Here is a 19,631-nt window from a genome sequence, read left to right as displayed (position 1 = left end):
AGGACACATCTACCTTTGGCTTTCAACCACAACAGTCCAGGCAGAGACACCAAGTTAAAAAGTACATGGCGCTTCCCAGTACTTTTTTGTCCACTTGTCCTCAGTGTTTTTCTAACTGGAATCTATATCACTGTGAAAATCCATCCCAGTGACATGCCACCATGCCCTGGCTGTCAGTCTGGGTTGTGTGGACTCTTTTGTCTCTGTGGTTGTGTTCCCAGGTCTTTCTCTGTCCCCATTTTCAGCATCTACTGCCACTCCTCTTGCATCATGTGAGCCAGGAAGTTTCCAAGGTGCTTGGAGGCTTTCACCAGGCGGTGAGACAGAAATGCAAAGCATACATCCTTTATGCATTTAAGACTCATAAAAAGGAAGCCTACATCTATTTCATCTGCCCTCTAGAGTCCCAGAGTTGGCCTAATAGGAAATGGGGATTGGGGGTGGTGGTGGTGGTAGTGGTGGTGGTGCTGTTTGTTTGTTTTTTGTAATGTTGCTATTTAGATAAGCAGGCGAGAAGGTCCATTTCTCTGCCTAATGGTGATTCTAACACTTGTGAAGTTGAATGAACACCACTAAAGGGAAAGATTAGAAGTCACTTTAAAGTGGAAATAGGGGAAGTTTTCAACCCAATCTATTTGCAACCATGACACTGTATAAAGATAGAGCTAATGTGAGTGCAGTGAAGTCATAAAGATAGGCTGACTTGGTTTTAAATTAACAGCAATATTGTTTATACTCAGGACATCAGATAAAGGAAACCTTTTACAGAATCTCTGCTACTTCCTAATCGTCCCCCTCCCCTCCAACAATATTAGTTAATTAAAAAGTCAATATAAAACTTCAGAAGGCTTGATCCCCCTCTTCCCCCCCCCCCGCTTTTTTTTTTCTTTACTGAGTGCTTCATTTTTATTAAGGTTGGTTGGCTTCTGTCAAGATAAATACATAACATCAGTGTTTTATTCTCCAAAGAGCCACTGGATGGGATGCTAATAAGATTAAAATGATAATAAATAATCCCAACAGCAGCTTTTATGACCTGGTTTCTGCTGAGCTCCCTTTTGGTTCAATTTTGCTAAAACTCCAGCCAGATCTCATCCTACACACAGTTCCCATTCACCATGCCATGGTGGCCTGAGTGGGGCCTGGGGACTGGATCAGGCCTGGGAACCTCCCTGGAGCAGCTCTGCTCTGGCCTCCCTGTTCATAAGCTCGTGGCTCACAAAGACAGGAGATGTTTCACTCTTTCACATTTATTCCTTACATTTCCCCTTCCTACAGAGGCACTTGAAAAATCTATACCCGCATTAAAAAAAAAAAAAAAAGAAAGGCTTTTTGGAGACAGATTGATCCCTTCTGTTTTCTCTCAACTGCTACAAAGTGAAGAATACATATCTAGACTGAAGACAGAATGGGACTGACAGCCGTTTAAATCAATTAGAGCCCAAATTACCTCGAATCACAAATGCACAGAGCCGTTACCTTGCTGCATTTCGCTCTAGTGGTGTCTTGCTGCTACACTTTTTGATGTAACTTGGCATAAATGCAGATTGAACCCCCCCTTCCCTAAAAACACAAGTAACCCAATTCTCACTTTCTCTCCTAGGTCCAATGTTTTTCTCCTCCTCAGCTAATTCGCGCCAGCTAATTAATTGAGCCCGTGGCTCCCCCTAGCGTCGCTCGGGGCCGTTCCCGGGGGCGGGGGCTCTGCTCCCGGCCCCGACCCCCGCCCTCCCTGCCTCCCTTCCCTACCACTGGGCCGGAAAGGGGAAAGGCTCTATGAGCTTAAGCATCACAGCAGCACCTGGCCTGTGTAGTTTTACTGAAGAGCTTTCCGTGTGTGGTTTGCATGAATGACACAGAGACATTTGCTCTCTTTAAAAAATAATGGAATACAGCTAGGCCAATTTAGACCGCAAGGTCTTCTAGACTATAGTGACACCAGACAAGGATCTGGAGCTGAGTCTGTTCAAATTTGGGGCTTCAGTACAGTGGGCTGAGGTGATGTTGAAGGTCCTGGACCTTCAAACACTTTCCTGCACTCTTACTTCCTCTCAGCGTCAATGGATTTCACCTCTGTGTATTTGTATGTGGACATGAACACCACGTTTAACAGCCAAAGGGACCTGTTTATGGTGGTGCATGGCACCTGCAGTGCAGTCTGGTTTTGGTGGGATGTAGAGACATTCAGCAGGACTGTGCCATGATGCTGCTCACACTGCCCATGTCCCCTCATCCCCTGAAGAGAGCAGAGGCACTGCCTGTGCACAGGTACCGAGGAGTCGACAAGCACAGGCTCCTGTCTGCAGCATCCATGGGCACAAGCCAGATGGCTCTGAACTAGCAAATATGTTGCTTTCTTCATTTGGATATGAATTCCACTAGAGAAATTAGGTTTCTGTAATCAACTGGTACCCTGAAATAAGTCTGGAAGTGCTCTTTGCTTCTCTTATTGTTATTTCTGTGGAGAAAATGAGGCATGCAGCTGTGATTGACTCCCCAGAGCTCTGCAGGATCTCACAGAGGGAAGCTTTCATAGTTGTGTTAGGCACAGATTAGAGATGTCGTCTTCTTCAGTACCCCTCTGTTACTTCCTTGACCTTGGCGGGATCTCTTCCTTTCTTCCCTTCCTGCAAAGATGTGCAGACTCCTTGCTCCTAACCTTCCACCTCCAGGCTGCCATGATGAGGGGATGTTCCTTCTCTTGCTTCCCACAGCACCTATCTCCATAAAACTGCCAACATCAGGGCCTCTGGGACTGCCCAGAATATAAATAATAATAAATAATGTGGGTCTTCAGGCTCCAGCAATCTTTCCCCTCCTTTCTCCTCTCCTTTATCCCCTGTTTCAGCCATTGTGCATCCTTTGGGCAGTCTGCAGGTATGCAACCATCCAGAAGGAGGTCATAATTCTTGGGGAATTTGTCCTTTCTCACCCTGACTGAGGCATTCTTCTTTGTTTGGAAGACTTTTCCCTGTGATCTCCAGCAGACGCACCTCAAATTTCAATCCCAACCTTGCACTCCTGCTCCTTATTCAAGGACCGTGACCTGTGACCTTCAAGGTCAGACATCTCTAATCCCAAGAATAACAACTCTCTAGTCAACAGGAGGATCTCTCTCTCTCCAAATTTATGAGGGGTAGTGACTCTGGGGGTGGGGTAGGGAGAAGAGACCTTAAAAGGTCCACATCACCCATGGATGTGAGCTAAATAGTTTCAGAATGGTGCTACAACTTGCCTTTGCTCTGTCAGAGGGAAAAGACACTGGGATCTTTTACTGGGATCCACGGCCTCACTTTGTTCTTGTGACTTACCATGTGATTTTGGGGCCTTTTTTTTAAAAATAAATAAATAAATAAATAAATTATTCTTCTAAAGAAAACTGGCAAATTAAGGGGCAAGACCAGCCCAATCACCAGGGACAATCATGGAGATGGAGAAGTAATTTTTTTGGCCCTATTTGGGTTCCAAACCTTCAGAGAGACTGGAGAAGAGGAGGCTATTTTTTCAAAGATGTGAGACACTGAAACTGCACAAAGGAGAACCATAAACCTGAGAGGCCAGGGGAGCAAGAGGGAGAGGAGTGCTTACATCCATCCCCTTCCAAGGGAAGTTAAGTCATGGATTTGCTCTTGTGCTTTTTCTTTGCCTGGATTTCCAGTTATTTCCCATTATTTCACCTCCTTCTTTCTCCACCAACCTCCCTCTTTGAACTCCAAAATATGTGATTAATTAGAAAGAAAAGCAGCAGGAACAGCAAACCGATATATCTATGGAGTTTCTGCAGCTACTTCAGGCTGGTGTTGGGCTGGGATTTTTCTGTGTGGATGATGGCCTACAGGGGAGCTGAGCAGCCCTTTCCATGTCCCAGGGATGGGAAATGATCAGGACAAAGAAGCCCCATTGCCTTCCTGCAGAGACTGGAGCTGCCAGAGGTGGAAAGGCTCTCCCCAACATGGACATCCCATGGATGTTTTAGAAGCCAACAATGCCTCTGACTGGAATCAGAATTCAGCTCCAAACAGTTTGAAAATCCTGTGTTTTAAGGTCAAGTCGTGAACCAGCTCTCATTGCAAGGTTTGACTGCTTAAATTCATGCTAAATCTGGAGGGATCTCTTGCTGGGAAATGTAACCTGGAGAGAGGGGGAACACGGGTTAAGTTAAGGAATGAAATGAAACTGTGTCCTGGGAGTCAGGTTGTAAAAAGTTGTTACCTGGTAGTGTTCAGGCTCAGGCACTGTAAAAAGACTTTTACAAGAAAGGTTTATTTTTTGGACTGTGGGCAAAAGGGCTGAGGCGGGGAATGCAGAGGAGCCCCGCACTTCTCGGGGTCTGGCTGGACAGGACCAGAGGTGCTCATCCCAGGGTTGGTCGTCTCCAGTGCCAGTGGCAAAGCACATTAGTACCTGCTGGCAGCAAACATCGAGAGGTAGTAGTTTGGGGTTGTTTACTATGTGATTACATGATGTGGCAAAATTCCCTGTGTTTCCTCTGCCCTTGGCAGCAGGTGCTCCAAAGCCCTACACACTCTTTGCTTCAGGATTTAAGCACAAAAAAACTAAAGCAAAATACGTTTCCTAAATCCTAAGGCCTGGAAAGCCATCAGCAAGGGGGGGGGTATGGTAGTGGTGTCCCCTGCAGCCTATAGTATCCTTTTCTGTCACTCATTTCTGACAAACTACCAATTTTTGTTTTAAAAAAAAAGAAAAGGAAAATCATTTCTTCTAGCTGAGACACCCTGAAACCTCAACCACTGACATTTCCTTTAAAGGTTCTGTGCCCATTTCTCCTTTTTTTTTTTTCCCCTCCCCAATTCCCCAGTGACTCACAGTTATGGAGGGACATTGAGGACAAGTGAGCAAGTGTGGGGAGTAGGGTCAAGGCTGCAGAGAGCCTGGCAGTAAGGTGGGGATTGTAGTGGTCAGTTCCCTTGGCCACTCTTCTTTTGTCTCCCAGATGGCTGAAAGCACCACTGGCTGACACTTTGGACTGTACAGTCAATGTGCAAAGCAGTTCTGGACTTTGATCCCTGGGGAAAGGAGAGGGTAGAGTGTGAATGGAAAAGGGCACCCCCAAGGGACCACAGTGCAGAATCAGACCCTGGAGGAGGTCTGATTTTTATTTTTTTTTCATTTTTGTGAAGGACTTTTGGCTACATTCCCTGTGCAGTGCAAAGGCCCATTGAGAGCACAAGTGCAAAACTGTTTGGAAGAGGAGATGGGAGGTAGAAAGATGCTGAAATGGGGAAAAACACCACAACTCCATAGCTCACAGCTGCAGCTCAGATAACTCTGGGGAGCTGAGTCCTGCACACTGCTCCAGGTCAGTCCTGACTGCTGGAGGGGAGCACTAGTGTTGCAGACCACTGAAAAAGGGTCAGATATCCTTCTGGGGCTCCAAGTGTTTCCAAAATGCCCTTCGTTTTGGTTGTTTTAAAGCAGAGGTTGGTTTTGGTTTTCGGAGCTTTTTTTTCCTATATGAGGTTTTGGTTTATATTTGTAATTTCCAAAATCTGTAAAATCCCTCCCCTTCCATAACTCTTTTTGAAAGAATTGCCCATTACTAGCTACTAGAATCAGCATAGTTTTATTTTTGAGATCATGTTGTTAATTCAGAACCAAATGTGACTGTAAAGTATCTCCTCCCAGCATGAGCTTTAATAGGTTTCCACCAACACCCTGTCCCCGCAGGCTTAATTCCAGAAGAGAAGGTGTGTTGCAAGTGAAGGAATTGGATAAATAGATTCTAACGAGGAACCATTTTTTCCCTTTTCTTCATGCTCCCAGTCCGCGTCGTTTTGGAAACGGTGCCTTCAACCATCGGAAACCTGCTGTTGTGGTTAGGATTTTTTTCTTTGCAATTACAGCTCTGCAGAGGATTGTGCCACAAAGCATCATTTTTCTTAAAGACAGAGTCAAAATTAATTCACTGTGATTGTTAAATTGCCTTGTGTGGCCAGGCATTTAATCCCGTGTATAAATCCTTACTGAAGAGAGAGGGAGCAGACGGGGCACGGCCCTCCAAGGCAATCTGGGTTTCCCCTGTGTGTTGGACAAGCCCTAAAGCAAACCCCAAAATTGGACGGAGTCCCCCAGCCCCGGCTAGGAAGGCTTAGGGTCCTCATCCAGACACCCACCAAGACCCTGAATTCCTGCCGAAAGGGGAGAGAAAAAAAAAAAAAAAAAAAAAAAAGGCTAAGTCGTAGCATGTAGGGCACAGGCGGGAGAACAGGGGCGAGGGCTGTTCCCCCACCCCCCCCCCGTGTCCGTGCAGAGCCGCGGGCCGCGATTTTTCCGCGAGCGGCGCGGTTTGGGAAGGGTGAGGTGGGGCGGGGGGACTCTTCCCGGCGTCTCCCGGCCTTCGGGTGCCCCGTGCCACAAGAAGGGAGGGAGAAGCCCCAGCCCGGAGGCTAGGTGATCTTTCCTTCCCTGAGAGTGCTACGGTCTTTTTGCATTTAATATTTAATATTCAATATTCCCCTCTCCCTCCTCCACCGCACGTAGATGTGTGCAGCCTGCAAGCAAAGTACACTGCAGGGAGGTGAGGATTTGTCCTTTGAGCCTGTGGGGACCGAGCTGAGCCCTCCTCTACGGCAAAAGCTTCGAGGCCGGCTTGCAAACGCCGCGTTGAGTGCACTCAGCTGGGGGTCAACTTTCGCAAAAGGACTTTTTCTCCTCTCTGTTTTTCAGGATAGGTTTTTGTGCTTTGGCACAACCACAGGCTTCCGCTTCATCTCCGCAAGACCTTTCTCAGAATAGCCACCACCCCAAAAATGGGGAGGCTGGAAATAGAGGTGTCAGCAAGCTGCGTCGGAATCGAGTGAGTGGGGAGGAGCGAAAGGAAAGTCGGCGTTAGCTGCGGCCGCATGTCCTCAAATTAAAAAATACATATCCACCCCCTGCAAACCAGTGAAGTTTCCCATTAAAATTGACACCAGGGGATGGTCTTAGCAGTCTCGTCCGCCTCGGATTGGTGAGCCCTCCGGAAGCCTCTTGCACACGCATTTTTTAACAGATAAGTCAATCGCCAGAGACTTGCCCCCTTCTTCCCTCCACTTTATCCTAAAATACCTTTTTGCAAAGCCAGAGCCCGCTCCCCTAGCCGTGCTGGCAGCTGCGTCTTCCTCCTCTGCATTCTACCCTCCGCTCAAGGCTCCTCATTGCAAAGAGGGGTGTGTGTGCGCGTGTGTGTGTGTGTTTGTGTGTGCGTGTTCGTGTGTGTGTGCGTGTGCGTGTGTTCCTCCCCTTGCCCCTTCCTTGGGGTGCAAATCAGCCGGGACTGTGGTTCCCCGCACCGTGCTTTCCCCACCGAGCCCGCAGGTTCCCAGGAGCTGCTTGAGCACGTTCCCCAGCTGCAGGCGGCTGTCTTTGGGAAGGTGGCTTCGCACCCGCTGGGTCGCACGCTGCAAGTGGGGATTTTGAGGTGCCCGTTGTGCTGGACCCTGATTGTGGACCGGGGAAAGTAAAAAAGAAGATGTCCTTTTGCGGCAGGAAGCTCCATCTTTAGACAGGTCTAAAGATGCTAAAACATCACAAGAAATCCAAGGTGGGTAGAACTAATAAATAAAAATTAAACTCCCCTCCCTAGGTTTTATAGCGGACGAAGGCAAACAATCAGGAATTAACGATGAACAGGCAAAGCCGGCAGTTTGCCGTCAGACTAGAATGGTTTCGTCTAGACTGCTAAACAGGGGGAGGGAGAGTGCTTTTTTTTACCTTCGTTAACACAATGGCCTTTTAGTTAAAAATTAATTTACAGCACCCTCGCTCACAACCCAGACTCACGTTCAACCAGAAGGAGTCTCTAGGAAAGAACTGAAAAAAATAAAAAATTTTTAAAAATAGCAGGAGCTGGGGAAGGTTTGCTAGGTTGTAACAAGTGGTGGAAGGATGCCTCTGCGAAGGAGAGGGGCTGCCTTTATTTATTCATTCCCCGTATATGTTTTTGTTTTGTTTTGTTTTTTCCGGGGAGGCGGGGGGGACACTTTAAAAAAAAAAAAGTAAAAAGAGAAGGCACAGAGTAAAATAATTGAACAGGTAAGTCATTGCTGGATTCGACCTCTCCGGGAGACTGGGGAGGGATGTGTTTTTCGTAACGTGTTGGTCTTTTTACACTTTCCCACACGTAGATTCCCGAGAATACTTTATCCTCCTCATCAACTACAGAAGTCCGGATAGAAAACTGTTACACGGCTCTCTGGACGGGCGAGCAGCCCGTTTGCTTATTTTCCCTTTTCTTTGTTTTTAATGATAAATCAATTCTCCGTCTTCTAAAAGTTCAGGCTCTCTTTTAAAACAAAGATCAGACGCAAAACTGCTTTGTTTGTAATCCCCCTTCTCCACGCGTCTGTTTCTCTGTTGGGAGTTTTGACTATTATTTGTCACGGTTCCGACTCTTCATCATCAGCACAATTTATTTGTTTATGTATATGGCTAAAACCACTAACCTGCGCCATCGACTCGGGGAACGGATTGTAAATGAAAGGCAACCGCGTCGCAGCTCCAAGCACACCGCAGAGAAATCGCACTTGGTGCAAGGCTGGGAAAATCTTCTGGAATAAATCCCCCAAATTAGTGGTTGCCTCGCCTAGTGCCTACCTAGTTAAAATATAATAACAGTAATGCAACCCACAGCTTCTTCGCATGACTCTTCTATTTTCACCGTTGTCCTTTCTCCTTCCACTTTTTTTTTTTTTTCCTCTGATGATTCTTAGAGCCTAGCGTTTGGATGGGAGGGAAGGCTACTTGCTAGACTTGAAATTTAAAGTTCGTTTCGACAAGATTGCCAAGTCCACTTGCTGAGGAGGACTCAGCCTTCTATGCTGCCATGTATTTCTCTCCGTGTGCATAAACTTGTGTCCGTCCGCAGCGATGTAGAGGTAGGAAAGCAGTTGTGCCGCAATGAGGTACCTTTAAATTTAATTTTCTGTCCCTTCCCTGCTTTACGGATTTCTAATAACAATGTTGGAAACCAGAGAAGAAATCTCTTTAAGTCTCCGGGACAGAGGGCTTACGTAAATAATTGAAGGTAACCGGGCTTAATTACATTTCATAACAAATGGATAGAATAGGAAGAAGTGCAGTATTTTATTGAAGGGAGCACCCAGTGCTGGATATATTTCTGTTGTTCCTTTCTAGATATTTTTTATCAAGGTTGCTCTTTAATTTTTAAAACATAAATAAGCATAATTAAACATAATTCTAAATACCCCGACATATAGCAATTAAAAAATGGGAATATTTTTTTAAATAAATTATCGCATGAATTGTTGGACCAACAAGAACTTGGTAAAGCGAGAGGTTTGATGTCAGAAAATTAAATTCGCTTTACCGATAGGTTTCGTATCTGACTCTAGGCTTGTTCAAAATATTTTATGTGTTGACAGCCAGCGTAAAGTTTCTGACTCTTGTACCTGCTGCTAGATTACTTATTGGGGTTCTGCCCTTAACCACTCCGCCCATAGCTTCTATTGTGAATTAAGGTCTCATTTGATTAACTTAGAAGGTTTGCCGTATCTGTGGACACTAATAAAATTATTATTTTTTTAAAGTGAAGCACCCCTGCCGTTCCCCGTCCCAGGGTAACGATGCCGTTTTGGGTCCGGGACCCTGCAGCCGGGCCGGGCTGTGAATCCGCGGCGGGGGCAGAACACCTGGAATGGGGCCGAGTTCAACCGTGAACCTGCAAAGGCAGCTTCGGCATCTCCAGACACCCTAAATTAAGTTCGAGAATTTGGGGAAAATGCTTACGTCTTTGCTCGCTGATGAGATGTGTTATCGTTTTGCTTCTCTACACAGCCTACAATTCCAGTTCGCCCTGAAAAGAAAGTTATTGAGATAGGTGTGACCGAGCTCACTCTATCTTTTTGTTCCTATTAATTGGAGTTTTCCAGCAGTGAAGGGGACATTATCTTGCCCGGATTCTGCTTTTATTTCCCGGACTTTGCATAGTTTGCTTTCCTTAATTCCACAGGAAGTGGGTGCCGAGAGACAGAGGGGAAGGCGCTCCCGGGGCACTGCAGGGGCACGCCTGAGCCAGTCCTTGTTTTTGTTGTTGTTGTTGTTTTCCTGGACTAATGACTCCGTCTGATTGAGGGTTTAGTCTATAAAATCAGGGTCTCCGTCTCTCCTTGATCTCAGGAAGAGCCTGGACGGCCACTCACACCGATATCGGGAGGGGAAAAAACAGAACGAAAAAGCAAAACCTCCAGCCCAGTCCCGACGGGGAGGGCCGGCGGTCGGGCCGAGGGGCTCCCACTTCACCCCACCTCGTGTCTCCCTTGCCCGGAGGGAAAGTTTTCCGCAGCAAGCATCCGGGGAGGTGCCGCCCTCGGGACTTGACTTCTCCCCATCGGAGCAGATTGCTGAGCCCGCGTACCCCGGCGAGGAGAACCGCACAAACAGAGCTGCTCTGGTGCAGTTTTTGGCCGTGTTTTAGGCGGCCCACGGCTCAGTCTCGCACCTCACTTCGGAGCAGGACCCAGGACTTCTGTCCCCTCGACATCACGGGGCCGCCGCAGGGTGGTGGAGGGAGGATCGCTGCACTCCTCGTACCAGCTCCTCGCCGTTGGCTCCCTGCCGGTCACCTTGGCTAGAGGCCGTGGCACCCTGGATGCCCCGCGCACTCCCACCCCGCCCCGGAATTACCGGCGTAAACCTGGCTCCCAGGTGGCTTCTGCCCCCACCTGGGAACATGCCGCGGGGAGTGGGCTTCAGAGAAACGACTTTAATGCAGCCTTCCTTAAGGCAGAATGACTAATTTTTATCCCAAAAAATCTTTTCTCTCTTTACCTCTTTGCTTTTCCTTTCTTCCGCAGAGAGAGAGAGAAAGGGAGGGAGGGAGGGAAGGAAGTAAAAAAAGAAAGAAGAAATAAAGTGAAAACGTTTGTGTTCTATTTGTCAGAGGAAACAAAGGCTGCACCTCTAGCTGGCAGCTGGCTGGCGCGGAGGGCGGCGGGGCCGGGGGCAGCGCGGCTCTCGGGCTGATCCCGGCCAGCGAGCGCCGCCCCGAGGCCACCGAGGCGCCGGCTCCGCTGCCGCCAGGAGCGGCGAAACTCCCAGCGAGGGTGGCCGCCAGTCCCGGCCAGTTTCTGCCGTGGACAAGTGGTTAAATACAGCCTCAGTCAGCGGACGGGAGATAACTTTTTAATAATTATTATTTATTGCTTATGGTTTATGCTTTTTACTGGAGTTATAATGATTCAAGCATTATCTCTCTCTCTCTCTCTCTCTTTTTTTTTTTTTTTCAATGGGTAGTTAAGAAATATCACAGTGCAGTTTTCCTCGCATTGCTTTGTATCTTTTGGTCCAATGGATAGCTAGAAGAAAGAGAGAAAGAGCCCACACCGAGCTGTTTCCCATTCACATGCAGTCCAGTGAGGTGGAGAGGGAGGACAGAAGGAGGGATTAAGGCCAATTTTTTAATCTTTTTCCTGTAACTGCGACAAGCTCCTCCCGTTTGTAACATGCTCTTCTTGGGAATATCTGTATGATTCCTAAGGAGCAGACACCAAATACCCCCAAAGGCTAATGCTGATGAATAGAAACTGTGAAAAAACAGCTACTATAACCTCATTTTAATAAAAATACTGTTTTGTGAGCACCTAAGTAAGTCACAAAGAATCCCTTAATGATATCTTGAGATTCAGTGCCATTTCACTTAGATAATCTTTAATAGATTTTTCTATCATGTAACGGTGTATGTGTGTGTAATGGATATGTACACATATATATATATTTACTGATATATGCTCATGCAAACACTTGAAATCCCCCTATTCCAGCCTATTAATTATTTTAGCACTTATTCCCCTGACAAGCAGAAGTTATCTTATAGCTAAGACATCCATTTACTGTCTAAGAGCTCTAACTTGCCGCTGACGTCTAAATTTAAAATGTCTTTTAAACTTTAGCATCGTCCAGAAGGGGAAAAAAGATCTCATTACCTTAAAATATTATTCCAGCCAAAGAATTAAAGCTAATACATCACCTACTTAGATTTTTTCCTTTTTCTTCCTTCCATTTTTTTAAACCAATTGTTATTTATTTTAAACATAATCGTGAAATTAAATGGCACATGCAGTTTTGTTTTTCATGTTTAACTTGAGTGGCTTTCCTTATTTATGTTTTCCATTTGCAGCTGGGGGAGGGCTTCATTTCCTTTTCAAGTTGCAACAGTGAAAGCTCTGTTATATATATACATTCCTCCTGCTTGATTTGTCTGAAAGAAAGAGCTTTTAGTAGAGCTTTTAGTAGTACGAGTTCAAGTGTGACTACAACTTTTGGTTTACAGATTCTATTGGCATAAAAAGTGCAGCAATGTGTCCTAGTGAGGTTTTTAAATCATCTTTGCAGGAAATAGAAAATATTCAACAAATTGTAAACATATTGTAGATGTGATACATGTAAGTATACTAGACTGTACGTATACATCCCTGGAAACATCATATCTACAGACCACAGGAACGTAGTACTATAGGTTCCTAAATTAATATGTAAATATAACTGAACTTTAAGAGTAAACTTAAAATGCATTCCCTCCACAAGTTTGATTAAAACTTGAACCTGTGTATATTTGTGTACCAGAATGGTGAGAAAGAGAAAAACGATGATTTGTGAAGTAACAGAAAAATCTATATTCATTTCAAGCTGTACCCTTTACGAAGACACGGAATCAGACGATCTTTTCTCCCCTCGAGCATTTAGAGACCTCTAACCTAACAACATAAAAGTAAAAACCCAAGCTGCACAACATTCTCGCCCAGAAGACTTTTTTTCCCCTTTCTATTATCTTTTAAATGTTTGTTTGTTTGTTTGTTTGTTTTTCCTGGGGGTGGTTGTTCTTTGTGGGCTTGTTTGTTTGTTTTCTCATTCTGCCCTGTCTTTCTGCTCCCCGCCCGATGTGGTGTAAACTGTTTGAAGTTCAACAACATGGCTAAGTTTTATTGTATTTCCGGTACAATAGATTTATATACCGTCCTATCCAGTCTTTTAAAGGCTTTTCAAATGAAATGAAGTTAAGTTATAGACAAGTTTCTGGCTCCTGCGTGTATCTCTTGAACTCGGTGAATTTGCTTCTTCAATGAACTTTTAAACTTCACTAAACATGCACTTTCGGGACGGCTGTCTTATTGTCTTCCGTTTAGTTATTTAATTCACTTGAGGACAAAACACGATTTTACAAGGTAAGACTTTGACTTTATTTTATATATTTAAATAAGTGTGTGTGTATGTGTTTGTGACACGAAGGGACCTAACCTGATAATCTGGGGATGTTTGTTCCATTTTTGCCGAACGAAAACTTTTGTTATTTCTGCCAAAATTCCACCGCGGAGGTTGCTCGGAGCTCAGCAAGGCCCTCGGGGCCTGCACGCCTTCTATCTCCTCTCCTTGGCTTTAATTCTTCTTTCTATCACCACCAAGTCATTACTCTATAACTTGTTCTTCCAGCACATGGTGCACGTCGGAGGGAGGAAAGAACAAATTAAGTTTCTCGGAGTTGTTATTTGCACCTATAAAATAGTCTCAATGACGCTTTTTCTCGTTTTACTTGATTTATATGTCCTTGGCTTCTTTTTTCTTTAAATGAATCACCTTATACATGCATTCATGGGATGAGAATATGAATTAATAGCATTATTATTATTATTATTATTATTATTATTATTATTATTATTATTATTATTATTATTATTATTCCGGAACTCACGGCTTTGACTTCATTTTCTTCCCTGTGGAAAGTTTTCCAAACGTTAATGCTTTTAGATTAAAAAATAATAATATTATCATAATAGTGTTTTAATATGAAGTCTTGATGAATCAGCTTGAAATCGGAAAGGATCCTCTAAAGTAGATTTCCAAAGGAGGTGAGGGAAGAACTTTGGGAATTTTTAGTCTTTTTTTTATAGCCTCGATAATCGCTTGTTTCTCAAAGTCAATAGCATTTTACTGTTTCCTCTGGTCTATTTGTAAACTATTTGTAAAGTCCTGCAGGAGGGATCTGCTGTAGACACTGTACATAGGAAATCATTTGAATAGTTATTTCGTGAAATCGTAGGGGTTTTATTTCGTCTTTGAAAAGATCCTTTTGTTGCTTTTGTTTCCTAGCAACTGTTTTCTATTATAAAAGTTCAGATTGCAGATGATGTCAAACAAAATGGCCGCCCAGGCGCCTTTCTTGGTAATTTTAGCCTTTGACCCAAGAATGAACTAGAACTGCTCTGTGAATTAGGTAGTTTCATGTTGTTGGGCTTTTAGTTTTAAACACAAGAACATCGAACTACCTGATTTACTCCAGTTATCCTCCTCGGTGTGTTTGCTGAGGGCAGCCGTGCAGGGCGGGGGCCGGCCTTATCGCCCCGTCCCGGACCGGACCGCAGCGGCCCCGGGCGCGGAGCCGCCGCCCCCCGCCCCTGGTGCAGACCACGCCGCTGCCGGGCCCCAGCACCGGGCACCGCCGGGCAGGGGTGCTAGTTTCTTTGTTTGAATCCCCGTTTCGGGGACCTTTTGCGGGACAGCGCAGTCATGGCCCAAATAATAAAGAGCTTACTAAAGGTCTAACTAGGCTGCGGCGCCGCTCAGAGGCCCAAATCCCTCTCCTCAGAAGCAAGCAGTCTTGTGTTATCAAGCCTCTCTGTGCAATGACGTGTGGCCGTCGAATAAAACGTATACATACAAAATACGTAAAATATACACAGAGTTGTAAAGTAATTTTAGTGCTTCTTATTTTAGTAGCTGTGATCTACACCACTGTGTAAAGGGTAAAATGTGGGATTAGGGAACGCCGAAGAACTGTGACCAGTTGATGAGTTTAATTGTCCCAGTTGACAAGATAAGTTTATTAAAGGCCCCGCTGCACATCTCCGCAGGGCTTCACATTTGTCATTTCACTGGCAATGCTATAGGTATCAGGACAGCGAGCAGGTCTCTATGGCTTCTCCTATTGAGGTAAAAACACCCGACTTAGCCATACTTGTTGGATATCGAATTCATTGTCATATTTGGTCTCTGAGGAGCTCCTGCATCTCGTAGGAAACATGCCTACGTCTTCAGAGACTAAGTGTATAAAGGCGCAGTCTGTAGGCGTGCACCCGTGCACAGGCGCGTGTCAGCTGCACACAGCTGAGCGCTCAGCGCTCTGAAAGCTCATCTCCGGGCCCCAAATGCACCATCTTTAGACTTAAGCTAGAAGCACGCCTGCGAAGTTCACTTAATGAAAGGGTTCAGATGGTATCAGAAATGTCCACAGACACTTTTTCCACATCCTTCTCCCGTATTTCAAAGTGTTGTATGTGGGAATACGCTAATTTTATTGTATTTTATTCCAAACGAACGAGCAAACAAACAAAATCAGTGTGAATGTGAGAAAGAGGGAGCGCAGAGAGCTTTATGTGTCAGCTTGTGTGGTTGAAGTCTACCCATTCCTTTTGGACCCATCTACTTTCTACAAACTGGAAGCTCGTAGAGTGGTGTGTGTGTTACTACTCAGCTCGTGGAAGCAATTTTCCCTGCATTGGTGTTTAAAATATCCATAAAAACAAGTTTAGCATGGTCTAGGCCACGGCTAAATAAGCTTGCGACTGCATGTCCCTTCGAGGTTTGAAGAATTAAACTCTGAAACGGTATCCAGGATCTAAACCACCATCTGCTGCTACATTCCGTGGCCGATGGATTACTTGGGAATTTTTTTTTCTCTCTTTTTTTTTTTTTTTCCCCATTCGGAGTGTTAAAACACAACGAAAACAAACAAACAAAAAATTGTATAGGTTGTAGTCCGGTGTGTGCTTATTCCCGAAGCTGGTGATTGTAGCGCGCATATTGCCTATCTCTCCTATTAAACAAACAGCCACTCCAAGGGGAGGAGAGGGAAAGTCAAACAGCGTAAAATAGCTCGGAGTTTTCTACCTAATTCACCAGCCCTGTGACTCCTTCCTTGGAAACAACGTGCTACTTGTGCCCTGACTCAAAGCCCTTAAACGGAAAAGGACAATCTGGGAAAGTTAATCATAAACTATTCGGTAATAATGTCCCCACAGGCAACCACTAACCTGCCTTGTAAATGTCTGGGCTTCTGATTTTGATCTCCCTCCTACCCACGTAAATACAGGAAGCAAGGGCCAGGGAGGAGAATGGGGACACAGAGCTGGGACAGACCAGAATCAGGCCCAGGGGGGTCTGTATTACTGCCTGAAATCGGGAACTGGGACTCATTTCCCCAGGCTTTGGGAAAGGACTAGGGAGAGGAGGGTGAGATAGGCTGGTCCCGCTTGTCCCACAGGCACGGCTACCTCTGGAGCGGTTTGTTTCTCTTTTCCGAATTAGAAAGATAAGAATGACCTTACCTGGAGAAGGAGCTGTGTGGGGATAGCTAAAAAATCCTCCGCGTATTAATTGTCTCTTTTGAGACATGGTACGCACTTCTGCTCTAAGAGACAACGAGCAACTGTGGTTAATGTAACAAATTTCCCCCAAGTTGCTCTCCTGCCAAGGTCCAGTCTGTCTGATATTACCCGACTCAGGATGAGTTTTAATTAGGGGCAAAACTGTAGTGAAAAGAGCCTATCTATAAGAAGCTCCACCTTTTATTTTCCTGAGGCTCAAGGTACGGATTTTACTGGAACTCTTCCATGAGTACTTAGTTCTTGTACCTGTACTTCTACTTTCACACCCTCCTCCCCCGCCTGGGGTAGGAGCGGCAGATATCTCACCCCGATGGGCTGTTACTTCCCTTCCTTCCAGATGAATGCGGTTTGGAAGATTTTTCGGGGGGCTCCAGTTATATCGTGGTGACCCCAAAGTAGATCCCGGTCTCAGGGAAGGGGAATGAGCAGCAGTTGCACCAGCAGCTCCCGGGGTGTAAAACCTGCGGCAGCAGGAGCGAGGCAGGCGTCCAGCTATTTTATGGGGGTTGAATATTATTTCAATGAGGGAGGCGGGGGGGAATTAGTCTAGTAGCCAGAAAGTGGGTTCCCGAACAACAATCAAACTTTATTTTAACTTTCCTCCACCTTCCCGTTTCAAATGCCGTTTCAAATGCACATACGCTTTTGCTTTACAGGGGATCTAAATGCTTTATTAACTGCTGAGATTACAAACCTCATTTGAAATGGTGTTTTAGCCAGAGTGTACTTTTGGTTCTTGGAAAATTTCCAACATGTGTAACTTGTTTTTGCTTCTCTTCAGACAAGGAATTCCTCCCCCCCCCCCCTCGACGCCCCCCCCCCGCACACACACGCTCCCTTTACGGATTTTTAACAGACGGCAGCATTCAAACTGAGAGCCTGCACAGGAAATGGCAAAGGTAGATCTTTCTGCTTTTAGGCTACAGAAACTTATTTCACTTTTTTTTTTTTTTTTTCAGAGGTTTTACTCTTCAAGAGAGATTTTTTGTTGCACTCTCGTGAGTTTGGAAGGGTATGTGACTAAAGTTTATTTCTCTTAGACCCATGTAAAAGTATCATACATAAATTATTTGCTTTATGCTGAGTTTTTATTTATGTTTCCTGGCTTTAAAAGGTTGTTGTTGTTATTATTATTAATATTATTATTACTGAATGTTTTTATGGCCTAAAATAAACGCTCATCCCTTTGAAAGCTGGGTAACCTCTGAATCTGGTCTCCAGACTCTCTATAGCCATGAAGTTCACGCTCAGCTTTTATCCTCTCTAGCTTATCCTTATCGACTTCAAAAACTAAACTGAAAAGCATAGTGAAAGCACTGCCGAAAGTAACGCACGTTACACACTGATGACACGTTGGCCTCTGAGTCTTAAGATTCTAATAGAACCCCCCTAGTTCTGTCCTGTCTTCAGTGCAGGAGAAAGCTCTGCAGCCCCCAGTCTCCTCCTCCTTCTTCATATCAGTGATAAAGAGGCAAAAATATCTGGAAGAAGGTGCCAGTTCTCATTAATGAGAACAACAGTCTTTAAAAAGTGCCTAAATATATTTCAGGCAAGAAATAAATTATCTTATATATATATATATATATTTATTATGCCAAAACTTATACATCAGTAAACAATGGCAGCTGAACAGACTTAAAATCTGCATATTTTGAATGTATTTTATATTTGGTAGTTTTCAGCTTAGCAATGGCAAGCCAAAGAGCTGTTTGTTAAGGATGAATTTTTGCAGCTGTGTATTTCAAAGGGAAGCACTATTTGGAAATTATTCCTTCTCTCTACAAACAATAAAGATTATTTATAAGCAGCATCTGAGTTCAGAAGCCTTTGGCTTTCCATTGCAAGCTGACAATACTTCAAATTTCTCCTCACAGCCAAATACACTTGGTGCTTATTCTGAAAGCAGGAAAAAGTTTCCACTTCAGACTTTTTTAGTAACTATTTCCAGTCCCACTTCCCTTTACTAACTCTCAACAATCGCATATCTAAAATTAAGTCAGCTACGATGCAAAACGAGCAAAACTCATATCCTGTATCCTCTTGCTCAAAGATTCATCCCTGCAGCTGACTTTTAGATTCTGCTCGGAGGTCACTTTCTCTTTGGCTCTTCCTTCTCTAAGTTTTTTTGCAAACAAAAGAGCTTTTCATGCAATTTCTGATGGGCTCTATTTCGGGCTTTAAAGTATAAATGTCTACGTAACACCACCGAAACAGACAGCACCACACGACTTGGTCTCTGTAAGCGGGCAGATCTGGAATAAAATGGTAGCTTGCCTTAAGCCCCATTCAGAAAAGGCTGCAAAGAGATGAGCTATGGGGATATGCATAAAAAATAAACTACTGAACAAACGGAAACCTCCAGAGGACCAAAAGCAAATGGATTTTGCAGATCTTCTTGTGAGGTTTCCATCCACTAGGGATCTGAAAGCCCTTAGTTTCTGCCTCACAGCCATACTCATAAGAGTCTTTTCGGTTTGAATTTATATACTACAGAAAATTATATACTCACATGCTGACACAGTTCATCATTATTTATAGGAGGCGCACCAGGATTTTTTACAAGAATATATTTACTACAGGTAAGACATAGCCAATCTATCTAGCAGACAGAGAACAGGTGTTTTGCTTCAATTAACGTTCAATATTTTTGTCTAAACTTATTCAACACACTGATAACAACACGGCTGTTTATCCATCAGTTGTATAAACACTTTTCCATGAGCCAAGAGAGTTTAATCTCCACAACACACTTAAATCAGCCTTTTCCTTTTCCAAGCTCTCATAACATTTTCAGAATCCCTCCGAATCTGTTGTAAAATGTGTTGATTAAAAACAAACAAATTAACAAACACTGAAAAGCAATAGAGCCGAGAAATATGACAACATGGGCAATCAGCTCGCATTTCGTGTCTGATAACACGCGACCTTGAAATTTAAAAACTCCCTAAGTCATGAAGAAGTTAAAGAGAAGAACAAATACGATAGAAAAGTTGGAAAAAGCAGGAATTCCACCCGTCGCTCTACACAACCGTCTTTTCTGAGATGAACACTGGAGAAAAGCAGCGGTCCTGCCCCACTCTGTTCACTGGCAAGAATTCCTCTGCTTTTACTAGTTTAAACGCAAAGGGTATGAAGTGGAGTTACTTTGGATTTACTCCCGCGAAAAGGAGAAGAAAGTTTGCAAGCCAGTGGGGAGTACTCACCTGGTCACATTTACTCACGGAGGTCTTTGCA

General features: G+C 44.5%; 1 long non-coding RNA gene across 1 annotated transcript; it reads left to right on the top strand.

Annotated features, from left to right (window-relative positions):
• The first annotated feature begins 6,446 nt into the window (after positions 1-6,446).
• On the top strand, positions 6,447-18,976 carry LOC106048322 (uncharacterized). Its single transcript, XR_010826251.1, has 5 exons — positions 6,447-7,543; positions 8,712-8,876; positions 9,549-13,181; positions 17,357-17,409; positions 18,936-18,976. It is a non-coding gene; the product is annotated as an uncharacterized lncRNA (long non-coding RNA).
• The last annotated feature ends 655 nt before the right edge of the window (positions 18,977-19,631 follow it).

The sequence above is a fragment of the Anser cygnoides genome, chromosome 22 (genome assembly GCF_040182565.1).
Source record: "Anser cygnoides isolate HZ-2024a breed goose chromosome 22, Taihu_goose_T2T_genome, whole genome shotgun sequence".
Taxonomy (NCBI): domain Eukaryota; kingdom Metazoa; phylum Chordata; class Aves; order Anseriformes; family Anatidae; genus Anser; species Anser cygnoides.
Note: the sequence above shows the minus strand (reverse complement) of the source record. Positions and strands in the feature narration are given on the sequence as shown.